This window comes from Filicampus tigris, chromosome 19 (genome assembly GCF_054856515.1).
Source record: "Filicampus tigris isolate MCC_2025a chromosome 19, RoL_Ftig_1.0, whole genome shotgun sequence".
NCBI classification, from domain to species: Eukaryota; Metazoa; Chordata; class Actinopteri; order Syngnathiformes; family Syngnathidae; genus Filicampus; species Filicampus tigris.
Window position 1 is genome coordinate 10,000,573 of NC_141235.1, and position 12,167 is coordinate 10,012,739.

The following is a 12,167-nucleotide window of genomic DNA, read 5'->3' on the forward strand; positions in this document are numbered from 1 at the left end:
GCAAGCTTGACTTGTCAGACAAAGGCAGTACATGCCAACACACACGCGCACACCCCGACACGCACACACACACGCACGAAAAAAAAAAGTCCAGATGAGGTCTGACTCATTTACAGGAAGTGCATGTCCAAATAAGGAAAATCAGCCAGTGTTCATAACATTGAAATTAAAAGTGTAAATCTAAAATAAATGTATTATTTGGAAAAAACAACCACAATCAATTAATTCATTCAATAACATTCCTCTATACCATTTTTGTGCAAGATGTCAGTGTTTTGGATTTTTATGGAACATCTTAAATGACAAAATCAAAGGTAATAATAATGAAGTTTTCCAGTAAATATAGTTTTAAGTCCCAAATTGAGCCAAAATTGACTAAATGGGTCATTTATTTGGAGGGGGATGATCATATTTACCATCAAGTAGACATGTTGCATTTTCTGGTAATTGACCTTTTTATGCATTATATATCTATTTTAGAGTACATTTGTGCCTCTTCTTTATCACTACTTCTGCTTTTAATAATAATTGAAAAACAAAAAAGATCATAAACATTTCAAAATATCACCATCACAAAACAACTGTCTAAATATTCCCATGGTACAACATAACTTTTCCAAAATGAATCTGCCCAAAAGATTACATAAATAGTCTGCGGGGGAAATTGCACACACACGTAACAAAATATATGACTTAAGTTATTAATTTAATTATTATATTATTATTATTAATTATTTCAATATATATGAAATAAATATTCCCTTAACATGACATAAATATGCACAAAAGTCATGAATGAATCGTCCTTAAATATAAAATAAATGCTCCAAAAATAACACAATTATTGCAAAATATGACAAGTATTCTAAAATGGCTTAAATATTCATGACCTGAATATTTTTGAAAAACTCCTTAAACATGAAAAAACAAGAATTCTACATAAATATAAAAATGGAGTATTCAAAATAATATGCATGTATCCCAAAAATTATTATTCCTTAAAGACATAAATGTTTGCTAAAGGTGACTTTGATACGAAATATGCTTCCTTATTATTTCAAAAGGATATGACCAAAATTTGACAAGCTCATATAGTTCATTTGAATTGAATTGAATTTTTTTTTCCCCCCCCAAATGCTAACAGTGGGTAGGCAGTTTACATGAACAACAAGCTAATTGCGTCCAAGGTGAAGAAGACAAGAAGTGATGATGGGGGTTGATGTTGTCCTCCAAATGTAGCAGCACCATCCGTCTTCTGTAGATGGCGCTGTAGAGTTTCACAAGCACCCACTTTGCTACCAAAAGTCACAACTTGGTGCTTCTCATACTTTCCCCTCTTATTTTTAAAATATATCTGATTATCACTACAAAATACAGATATTATACAGAAACATGTTTGTTTGAGACAATTTAATTCTATTTGTATTTACAGTTGTACAAATACTGTACATCATATCTACTATATGCATGCTAAAATGTCAAATATATATATTGCTTATATTTTCGTGCTGATAAAGCTGCACTTGTGTGTTAGATGATGCCCAGGCAAGTGTTTGATATGCAAATTAGGGAGGAATATACAAGAAACTCTCACAAAGCAACTGCCAATACAATCAAGATAAATATACAGTATGTCGAAATAACACTGACATTTTGTGCTATTTTACTATTAATATTTTATTATTGGTGGGGGTGGGAGGTTGTAATTACCGCCTCCTGGTGAGGTTTGAGGATGTTTTTTTTATTATTATTATTTCATTGTTAGTGTTTTTGGACAGAGCTTGTGGTACAATATGTTGCACTATAGGCTGTAATTTCACAGCTGGTTGCACATTTCCCTTAAAGCAACATCCTTTTTTTTTTTTTTTTCTAAATTCAAATCCCCTCTCCCCTCTCCCATCCTAAAGAAGAGGTACCCCCCCCCCACTGGACCCCCATAAAATTAGCCTTGTGGGTGAGATGTCATTAATATACAAATGCAACATAAGTATTACAAAAATAAAGAATGTATATTCCAAAAATAATAGGCCTACATAAACAGGAAAAGAAAACTACATACAAAATATACACATTTAAAAATGCTACGTACCTATAAGTATAATATTAATAAATTAACATTCCAAAACATTTTGTAAATGTCCCAAAAATAGGACATCGGTCTTCATATTTCAAAATTCATGAAATAGTGCATACACATAAAAAATACATGAAAATTAAAAAAATGCCAACAACATACCAAAAATACATGAATGTTTCATAATTACTACATATATATTCCAAAAAGAATACCAAAACATCACTTACACTTAAGCAATAGAGACTATAAATATTCCAAATTCACTACATAAATATTCAAAAAACTCTACAATAACATTCCAACAACAAAGCATAAATATTCTTCTACAAAACCCATATATTCCATAATTAGCCTACTCCTTGACAATTAAAGCAAAATATTCTGGCAATATTACAAAAATACAGCATAAACATTCAAGAGTTTTCCCCAAAACAGATAATCCGTTTGATTCGTGTGAAAAATCAATTTGACACTGCAGCGTTTTCATTTTGCTTGTCATCAACTGAATCAATACATCTCTTCAAAGTTGATCATAACATTTACATTCAAAACTAAACACCAATTGCATTAATTATCACCCCTAGTGGAATACACATGATACGACATGATAATTATAATACTCCACAGATTGTGACACATCCATTGACAATCAACCCAAAATAGTCAAATTGTAAAAATAAATAAAACATGAAATAACACTACTTTGATGAGAAACCACTTTGTTAAATGACTTTGTGCACCCTGAGCACAGTCAGACACTTTTTGAGTTTGGGATGCCCCGGGTGGACCCAATCATGAGGCGAATTAACATATAATTTGCATATGAACATGAATAAACATAAAACGCATAACGTACATATCACCAAATATATATTTAAGATTAACATGCACTAAAGTGACGAAATCCCACTAAAACACACAAATTAAATGACTTAAAAGCACCTTAAGACTTCAAATCCCCTCTGCCTTCATTCATTATGCAGATTTGAACCTAATTATTAAATGTGCCCTGCAGTGCTGGATTAAAAATAGGACGCTTTCCTGTCAAAAAAACGAAGTCTTCTTTACATACAGTAGGAGTGATCATACTGCAGGGAACATAAGGTGAACCCCTTTTCCACATGGATGCTTTCAACTTCCTTTTGTCGCGTAGTCTTTCTTCTATTTATATTTTTTGTCTCAATGTCACACATGTGGAACATCTACATTTTGTACCCATAAGAATGATATACATGGAGGCAGGAGGGCTGCAGCTGCCCCCCACCCAGGACCCCCTCCACCACCCCCGTCAATGGCAGGTCCTGCCGGGCTGTAGGAGAATGGCGTCCCGCTGTGGATGAGCCCGAGGGGGTGTCCCAGCCTGCCGCCCGCCAGCCTCCTGCGTCCCGAGCAGACAGCCAACAGCTTCCAGTCGCATGTCGGCAATATGGGAAACAGAGCTCGTGTCCATGTGGGCGCATAATAAAGAGACGGGGGGGGGGGGGGGGGCGGCTTTCAACCCACTAAATGTTCCGACTCGTCCCCGCTATTCTAAACCTTCTTTTGTCTCCGCTGAGGTGTTCATTTAACCCCACCCCATTCATTAAAAAAAAAAAAAAAAAAAAGTGATTTCTATTCTTAGAAAGTATTTTCAATATTTGTTTAAGCCACTGTAGCATCATGCACAGTGTGGACATTAGCACTGTGCTTAAATATAGTAAAATAAAAAAACTGCTCGTATAATATAAGTTTAAATAAAAGTTGTACCCAAATGTTTGGAAACAAACATTTCTAAAAATATTAAAATGTATTAAAAAGTTAAATACAACTGAACTGTACAAGAACAAGCAACAATTTGAACATTTCATTCAGTGATTCTTTCACGCACCATTAGAGGGAGCCTGAGTACCACTAGTCACTAATTGAGACTAGTAGTAAAAGTACCACACTTTGAGAATCGCACAAAAAAAATGAGGCAGTATTTTACAGAGGAAATAATATAAATCCAAATAATCCGTTCCACAAACCCACAACATGAACAAAAAAAACGTACAGAGAATAACTATAGTTTCACATACAGAAAACTATGTGAAATGTGACCTCAGGATAGGAATTTCATTTGTTCCGTCATACCATTCTCAAACTGACCCCTATCAGGTGGATGGAGGCCTGGGGCCTCCGCCCCCTCGGCCCCCCGCTTTGTACGCCACTGTAAGCCAAGATAGCACTGTCTTCGAAACGGCTACATTTCTGACCGTTTCCAATCAAAACCAAGTGTTGTTATAACTATAAAGGAAGTCCTTTTCTTTATTGTGAGGATGATGTCGCAGGTTTACGGCTGCACAAAGCTCCCGATCACTCCCCTAAATGCGTCTTGTCACCTTCAGCGGCGTCACCATCATGAAAATGGCGACCTTGATGCACGGCCAAGTGAGGGTGGGCTCGCCTCCCGCGCGCTCCCCATCCAGAGGGACGGCGGATTGTTTAGTGCTCGTAAAGAAGCCGGTACTTTGGAATGGTGCTCTCTTCTCGGATGTGTGTGTGTGTGTGTGTGTGTGTGTGTGCGCGCTTAGTGGTTGCTTGTCCTCAGGCGGGCAGGCGAGCGAGCAGACTTGATTTTCTGGCGGCCCCATAAGATTGTTTAGTGCACAGGGACGCTGATGTTATGTGCCGCGCTTATCATGTAAGGTTGAACTTTAAAAAATCCCCTCCGTGCCACCGTGATGTTATTGCCACCTCTCTATGTCTGTTACTGCTTTATTGCCATTGCTTACTTCTGCGCCCGAAAGGCCGAGGCCATAAAAAATATAGTTTCACGGGCTTGAAAGAGAGCGCCATTGTTTGCTCCTTTTTCTTGAGAAACGTATGAAAGCATCATTTCATATAGGAAACAAACTAATGGGCCGTCAACCCCAAAATAGCATAGTAACCTTAACCCTAATGTGCACATGTGGCAACGTGTTGCTAGGTAGAATTCGTTCAGCAGCATCATTTGAAAAACAAAGATACATGCATTGATTTTGCGATTGAATCCCTTGGTGCGAAAAAGTGACATCATTTCTTCAACGCCATCTGCCGGATTTGCAATTTACAATTCACAGCGCGATTTGTTTGGCACGAGTGCAACCTTCCTCACCAGTTGTTGTTGTTTTGCCCCTCCACTCGAATTCTCATTTTAGTCGACTTGGGGGGGGGGGGGGGGGGGGGGGGAGAAAAAAAAATCATTTTGCACCATGTTGTTTACGACGGCGCCCTCGCCAGCTTTTTATATTCAAACGAGCAAAGGTTTAATTACCAAATGATGACGGTGTCATATGGTGCCGTGATGGCGCCGGCGCGGCTAATGAATGCGAGGAGGGAAGCGCGCGCGGCGTTTGAGCGACGGCGGGATCCAAAGAAGGGAGTGAGAGAGAGAGGAGGGGAGGAAAAAAGCCAAGACAAGACAGTAAAACATGTTTAATTTGTGATGTTCCGTGGCTGCTCAAGGATTAAGAATTTTCAAGTATTGTCTGCCAGATGGAATTGAGGCAGGAGGGGGTGACATATTTACATCTGTATATTATCAATCACAAAACATCCCGAACACCATTTCAGTTTTGTTTTCTCCTTATTTCAAAAGAAATGTGATGAATTACGGGGGACATCTCCATAAGACGGTTTGGAACTGTTAGCACATCAGAAGTCATTTCACGTCAGTTAAAGGGCCGCCGAAGAGACGCACAAGCTTAACCAGGCACGAGGCCGAATGACGTCGTATTTATGGGCACGCATCTCACATCAGCGCTTTTGTCATTACAATATGGTCTTGCGCGATTTCTTCTTATCGGTCCCTCTCTTATCAGTCACAGTGACTTTCGACAGCATGAGGTTAAACAATATTTCCTAAAACACCCACACAAGCTAGCATATATTTTAAATGAGTCGAGGGTTCTTATTTTGTGTTTGTTAGCGTAGTAGCTTTAAAGCCCAAGTTATTCTTAACTTACTGCCACTGTTTTTTTCTTTGTCCGTGTCGATTCTCAGTCATACAGGTCATGGTAAACGCCGAAGGTTGAATTGAGGCAGCTGGATTTCTTGTTTGTTGAGTTTTTTTCCCCAAAAACATTCAAGAATGACTTATGCAGTTATGCAGTTGGCCAAACCTATTTTGACGTACCGTCAAAGTGTATCGCTACCCGTGACGTCTGCTAGCCAGAAGCTGAGCTGCACTGTGTTGGTTTATGGAGTAGACAAGCTAGAGCGTGAGGCAGTTACAGTGCAAACTGGAGGAAGTTTTGTTTTGATCAAAGAGATTAAAACAGAATGAGAATCTGCCGATTTTTTTTTTTTCCCCGATTTCTTTTATCATTTTATTTTACACATTAACTTATTACAACATAAGACAGATAGCACCCTCCCAAAAAAACTATTTTTTTTGCCAATTTTTCTCTTTTTTGTAAAGTTAAACAAATACCAAAGGAAAAGTATTGTCAAACAGTCAAATGATCTTCCTGTAATTCATATCTTTATTGATGGAACCAAGCACAAAAAAGAATGTTGCATATTTTAATTAATTGGCCGATTAATGGATAATCCGAATTTTATCCTGCCAAATATCGGAAATTCCATATCGGTCGGGCCCTAGTTTTTGATAGCCCTTTTTGGTTCAAAGGTCAGCAAAATGACACCATGGATTTGGATGAACTGTTGTGGAGGGGAAGATTACTTTCAAATTTTGGAGACGATCCTAATAAAGGTACAGATGCAAGAATGTTTTTTTTCCGCCGTTACGGTCCACTTGCATTGCGGGTTGGCGAAGTGCAACAGTCGATAGTCGATGTTGCTAAACAAGGAGGCTCAGGTGTTGTGGTGCCAAACACACAAACACGGGCTCCTCTGACTGCATGGCGCCGGTCCCGTGGCTTCCCTCCCCAGGATGGGGAACATCTGTCACGACGGCTGCCATCTTCCTCTGCGGTCACGGCGTCAGGCGAAGGTGGCGGGCGGGCGGCGAGCGAGTGCGGCGACACGGCACACATGGGCGCCCCCGACAACAGCGCTCATTAACAGGCAAATGGAGCAGGAGCGTGCTGGCAAATTGAGCCGGATCGCCCGGGAAAATGCCAGTCTCTGTCCCCCTCACCACCCCGAAAAAAAAAAAAAAAAAAAAATTAACATTTCTAATCATGTGCCCGGCTAAACATTATTCTTCATGATTCAGATCAGCCATGCTTGGAGCATCTCTGCTGTGCTTGGATCCAGAGCAGCCAGCCTTGGATGCACTGCTCGGCCTTTTGTGACCTTCGTTTGGGCGAGTGGTGAATCCATTCGGAGATCATCAGCTGTGAGCCAGTTGCACGATGAGACGAGTAGTGCAGACAGGAAATGGAAATTAGGAAGACAGACGTCCTGGGTGGAGGGTTTTTCTTTGTGCGAGAACCCCTGAGTAAGATTTAGCTCCCGCTGTGAAATATGACCCACGTGCAAGCAGTCCAAAACACTCCATGAAGCAATCTATTGAGTACTTTAATACAGACTCTTTTAAATCCTGCAATTTTTCCAGGTTTTACCATTTTGAAAAGGAATATGGAATTTCAAATGACAGTAAATTATTGTACCTTTTAGGCTCAAGTTTGCGATAGTCAGGAAGGAATTATAGAAGCCATAAAAAGACCACCCAGCATAATTGAGCGCTTTAATGCATATACTCTTCAATTTCAATGAGCTTTTAGACCCAAATTTGAGCAGTTCCAGCGCAATTTTGCATTTAATTCATCTTGTTATAGCCAAATTTAACCCATTAGAATTGAATCGGAGACAACCACAAACCACTAAGAATCATTTTTCTGTTAAGGGATGCAAGAAAATAACTCTAGTTGGTCATTTTAATTAAAACATTAATGCTCTATTATTTTTTTCATTTGAAAATTCACAGACAACAATAATTCAATCAAAAATGATAAAAGGTGAGAGAACATATTTCAGCATTGAATATATCAATTGGCCTGAAGAGCTTTTATATCAGGGTTTATACTATGTGCTCCAGGAACCCAAAAATGGATTCTGGTAATGACCAAAATCTGACCACATTTTCATTTAAGGCAGCTGTGGCATAAACTTTACTGACAACTCACCCCAAAAAAGGTCGCCAAGGAACAGCAAGCTTGACACATTGAATTAATTAGCGCATTTTGTTTACAGAAGTGCTCTGCTGTTAATTAATCCGTGTGCGAGGTACTTTCACGGCAGGTGAAGTGGACGTCTCGTCGGATTTCCGTCAACAACTCTCAGCTACGCACGGGTGAGGGTGTTCGACATGATTGCTGATTAATAATGCCAATTAGAAGTTTCAGTGAGGCGTGATTGAGAAAAGAGGGAGGCCGTCAACAGGAATAGGAGTCGCATTTATTTGCTCGTATTGGAGTCCAAGGGCCAGAAGATAGACCCGCTACGTTTAAAGGTATACCACCACCCCCCTGACAGTACGCGCGACAAGCAAAGTTTGTCCTCTAAGTGCTTACTCACAGCAGAGTCAGTAACAAGAGTCTCGGGAGGCCTCTTACGTGGGACAATGATGTATTTAAGGCCCTTCAGAGGTCAGATGGACTTTGTCCACAGCATCACCTACAATCAATAGTGTTGATGCAGACTCAAGTGAGGGGGGGGGGGGTGGAGGCGGAGCAGAGAGAGTTCTTCTCAAAAGACACAAGAAGGGGACCTGCTAAGACCAGAAGAAGAAATGACTGCACAATGTGGTACCAAACCCAGTATGGCTTTTTAAAATCAGGATTGATTGAATGTGCAGTTAATTTCATATTCAAAAAGACAGTGAAAAAGTGATATTGATTTCATTTATTGTAAGTGATAAAGGCTCACTCATGGCCTTTTATTTTGTAATCAAATGGATTTTCCATTACCGGTATTAGGGGATGCACAACATATGGCCCGCACGCCACATAGCGTACTCTCCGTTCGTTAATTCAGCGCACTGAGTATCTATCTTATCAAGAGGCCTATTGCATTAATTTTGCCATTTTTTTTCCCCTCTAAAATTCTTTCATGAAAAAGTATGTGGTTTATTGTAAACAACCTGATTATTTGTAAAATTATCAGTTTTATAGTTCACGTTGTACATATGCGTTTTTTTTTTCCCTCGTTACTGTCATCCACAGTTCGGTTGCGTTTCGCATATTTGGAAAAAAATGATATAATGTCGACAAAATTGAAGACGCCCATCCCATTTTTGGCCTACATTTGGATCCCGACTACATTTACCGACATGCAAACTTTAAATCCAAATAAAATTGTGGCCTGTCATCTGCGCACAAAATACATCACAATTTTGAATGAAATGCAGCTCCCCTCCCGATATATTTTCTTTATTTTAGCGTACATTGTAATTCCGCATCCAAAGTCGTCCGTGTTCCATCACGCCTCGGCGATCTTGAGGCCCAACAAAAAGCGATGAATGCGGAGGTTGTGGAGGGTGTCTTTTTTTGAAGAATGCTCTCAGTCATTTCGACAACACCTCGCATCCTTCACAAACAAATGGAGCCCCCCATCGCTGAATGCAAAGTGAAATTGATCACGTTTTGAGAGCACAGAACAGTGAGATTGAATATTTAAAATAAAAAAAAGAACAGTGCCTCCCTCTGTGAATATAATCCTTTCCCACCCCTTTTGGAGTTCGTCATCAATATTCACTCGTTCGTCATTGACGCTGGCAGCAAATTCTTGGATGGATGTTCTCCTTTTGTCACTGCCAGTGAGTGCCTGGAATGGAATTTTAAATGAGAACAATTCCCACTCACCTTTTTTTATGGACTCTGGTCACATGTCACTTTAATGATGGAGAACTTTTCAATTTACCCCACGTGGCACTTCGCCACTATCCAGCCATTAAATAGGTCAGGGATGAATGTGCATGGTTTACCCTCGTCTCCATGAAACAGATGGGGGAAGCCGGCGTTGTGTTGATAAAACCTGCCGACGCATAATCAATAAGAATAAAAAAAAATAAATAAATAAACATTAGGCTTGATGTGCCAAACAAAATTTTCCAATGGGTGCGATGAAGACATCTCAGGTAGCCAGTGAACCCGCTAAGTGTGGGTCGTAGGCGGGTGGCCACCTTCCGCCTCGTCGCTGACCCGCGTCGGACGCGAGCGTGGGTCGACGACACCGGCAGAACCCTGTGACGGGGACGCCGCCAAACTGGTGTCAGCGTGTGTCGAAAACGGGCCTATTACGGCGCGATTAGCGTGACAAACAAGCGGCAGTATAATTTGATTAGTGCTTGTCCAAGACAGAGGGGATTCTGTTTTTAAAATATACACCGTTGGGCCATAAGGTGCCGCCACTAGGGCTGGGGAATTATTCGATTTTTGAGTTTAAGTGACTTTTGTGTTAACACTGGCAATTATTTTTCAAAAAAGTGACTTGACACAATATTATGCCAAAGTACTACTTTTATATTAAGCAGATATTATCATAGATATTTCAGAAAGAGCACAAAAACAGCAAGAAATGAAGCATATGTTCAAAAAAGTACTTCTGTTTTGTATTTTTATTCACTGAAACATTCACCTATTTGCGGCTTTTCACCATATTTTTTGTGTAGAAAAAATCTATAAATGGCGCCCCTCCAAAAGGATTATAATTGCCGACAGTGGCCCCAAAATGGCGGCAAAGCATTTTTTGTATTAGACAATGCTGTGGCTCACCTGAATGGCGCTCCTCCCCTCACTTGGTCAGCACCAATATGCTTACCACAAGATGGCACCAAAGCAATATTTTGCATTAGATAATACGCATGTTTTTCATCAAATAACGTAAGATAGGTTTTAAAAAAAATAATTCTGCAAATAACCATCCACAAATATTCAGCTGTTCACTGCATCTACTGTATAAAAGAACACATTTATTCTTGTCAACTTGACACTGCCTCCTCGTGGCCTGGCATGCATATAACGTAGTTGGGAGGAACGAAATTGTTGTTTCTGATTTCTCCCCACAATAAACAAAAACGCTGTTCCTGATTTTATGACGTTGAGTCCCCGCCACTGTGTGTGGTTCAAACCTTCAATTCCAAGTTGTTGAGATAAATACAGCCGAAGATAATTTTGTCATAAAAATGCTAATGAGCGGGAGGCGCTGACCTCCCTTTGGGCGTCAGCTGAGGTGAGGTCGTTTGTCGGCGCTCAATGGCGCTCGCGCTAAACACTCGCGCAATGTTGTCGCGCCTTTGTCTGCATTCATATCAAAATGAAGTTCTCGGAGGCCCACGCTGATCAATCACGGCGGGGCTCCAGCTGTTCGCCACTCTTTGGCCCATCTTCAACAGCCGGCCTTACAAATTGTCCCTGAATGGCGTCGTACGAGAACCACCCCCCCCCCCATCCCCACCCCTTCACTACACTGCCCCCCTTTTGTCGCCCCTCCACCCCCATCCCAGACGCATGCCTCCTTGCCGCCTTCTGCTCGCCGCTATCAGATGGCCTGCTTTGCATTGTCGCACGGCTCACCAGGACTCGCTCTATCTTGGATGCACGCCGGCTTGTATCGCGCGCTCCGTCATGGCCTGTGTCCAAAAGTGCTCAGTGCACTTTGCCGTCAAATGGGATTATTATGCTAAAGCGCTAACATCCTAGTTAGGCCTCTCTCCCTGCTAAACCAGCATGATGATGATGATGAGAATGGCAGAATCATGGCTGTTGTTTAAAAGTAATGCAATGTTTCTGGTTTGCAGTCAGCCAATTGTTGGGAAGAGGGTGATAGAAATGTAAAATATAATGATGCTCCAGCGGTTTGCAGAAAGACATCTGAAAGCTGCAATCATGGTTGATTTAAATGATCTTCATTGTATACAGCATCTAAATAATTTATCAATATTAAAAAAAAAACATTATTCACATTTTGGTTATCTAAACAATCCTTGCATCTAAAATATGTGATGTCACGAAAGAGAAAAATTGGCAATGATGTCTTGACGTTGCCATAAAATTTTAGCAGTTTCTAATAGTCCAATTAGATTGCATCTGATGCCAGAGTCAAGAACTTTACATCTATTTCTTCGTCCATCCATCTATTATCCGTGTTCTTCAGAATTCTCTGACTCCGAGTTGTTGCAAGG

At 40.4% G+C, this 12,167-nt stretch overlaps 1 protein-coding gene across 13 annotated transcripts in view; it reads left to right on the forward strand.

Annotated features, from left to right (window-relative positions):
• fbxl15 (F-box and leucine-rich repeat protein 15) overlaps nt 1-12,167 on the forward strand; it is a 147,807-nt gene that overhangs the window by 58,368 nt on the left and 77,272 nt on the right. The gene's annotated exons all lie outside the window — the stretch shown is intronic.